The following is a 1510-nucleotide window of genomic DNA, read 5'->3' on the forward strand; positions in this document are numbered from 1 at the left end:
CAGTAAAAACCNGGGTAAATGCTTATAATTTCATAAGGACATGAGGTAGGAGTTTGCAGAAGCGTTCGTGAATCCTTTGGAAATTGTGGAAATGGCACTTTTAGTATAGCCAATAATTCATTTACAGCACACTGGCTTAGTAAGTGTCTATATTTCAAGAACCATTGTTGAACCGCATTTACTATAAAATCATCTACTGCAGGAAGTGTGCTACATCGTTCTTCAAACAATAACAATTTATCTTTAAATATATCTTCGGCAATATTTTCAATATATTGTATCGGCTCAAATAAATTATCGGCCAAAGAATTATCCCGAGAAACGTGATGTGCATCAACATTATCATTCATTACTATATCGGCGGAAACATTATCACTTGTTACAATATCGGCGGAAACATTATCATCCGTTACAATATTGATGGAAACGTTATCACAAGAATTGTCATTTTGTACCAATTTCTTAATATCATTATTCGTTTGTATTATTTTCCGATTAATTTGTAAAATTTGCATTAAGTCTTTTTTTACTATTCGTTGCAAATGTTTTTTACTTGTAAAATACTTTTTGATTTTAGTCATTATTTTAGTACATCATGTTCCGGTGCAGGATACCAAAAGCTCATTATTGCATAAATAATATTCACAAATTTCTTACGATAAAACACATCCTTGCAACGTAGCCGACGTAGCGGAATACTAAAACATATTGGTTATGAATTATTGGTTTGTATAAATCTTATTCTATTGTTTATATTAAACCCCGTTTACGTAGGACAAAGCTGCGTAAGTATTATTTGATATTTTCAAGTCCCGTTTATGTTGGGACATGTCAGCTTTGTCCTACGTAAACGGGGTTTAATATAAACAACAAACGTGAATTTTAAAATTCACGCAGTGAAAGAGCTCGATCTCAATTAACCTGCATACATTAAAAATAAAAGACATACGGAGGAGCCACCTTTCAACTGCAATTTAAAGGCCGACAAACGTATGCCCGCCCGAGCACATTTCCCTTTACACTGCTGGCGCATCGCGCGTATATACAGCACAAAATAAATACTTTTTAAATCTTTTGTACTGTATGTATGCGTTCTAGTTCGCGCGTATATATCGTTATTGAAACATTTTATTATGTCACAAATAAAACGTTATATTTTCAACACTTGTACGACGTTGTGCAATAAACGTTTAGATAACATCACAAATGTAATGTTATTAAAATGTTTCTCAATGTCCCAAAATAAACGTTTTACATGAAAAGTTCATGTAAAGTTCATGTAACGTTATATAATAAATATTTCAGAAACGTCTCACTAATAACGTTACACTAACATTTTGAAATGTTATTAATGACACGTTACAAATAAAATGTTTTTTAAACGTTGCAAAACGTTTAATATGTAACGTTACAAACTGAATGTCGCTTGAACGTCGCGCAATGTTTTATTTGAATCGTTCCAAATATTCGTTTTAATGACCGAAATGTAATGTTCCTGCGATGTTCCGTA

Source organism: Wasmannia auropunctata, unplaced genomic scaffold, assembly GCF_000956235.1.
Source record: "Wasmannia auropunctata unplaced genomic scaffold, wasmannia.A_1.0 LD336064.1, whole genome shotgun sequence".
Classification (NCBI taxonomy): Eukaryota; Metazoa; Arthropoda; class Insecta; order Hymenoptera; family Formicidae; genus Wasmannia; species Wasmannia auropunctata.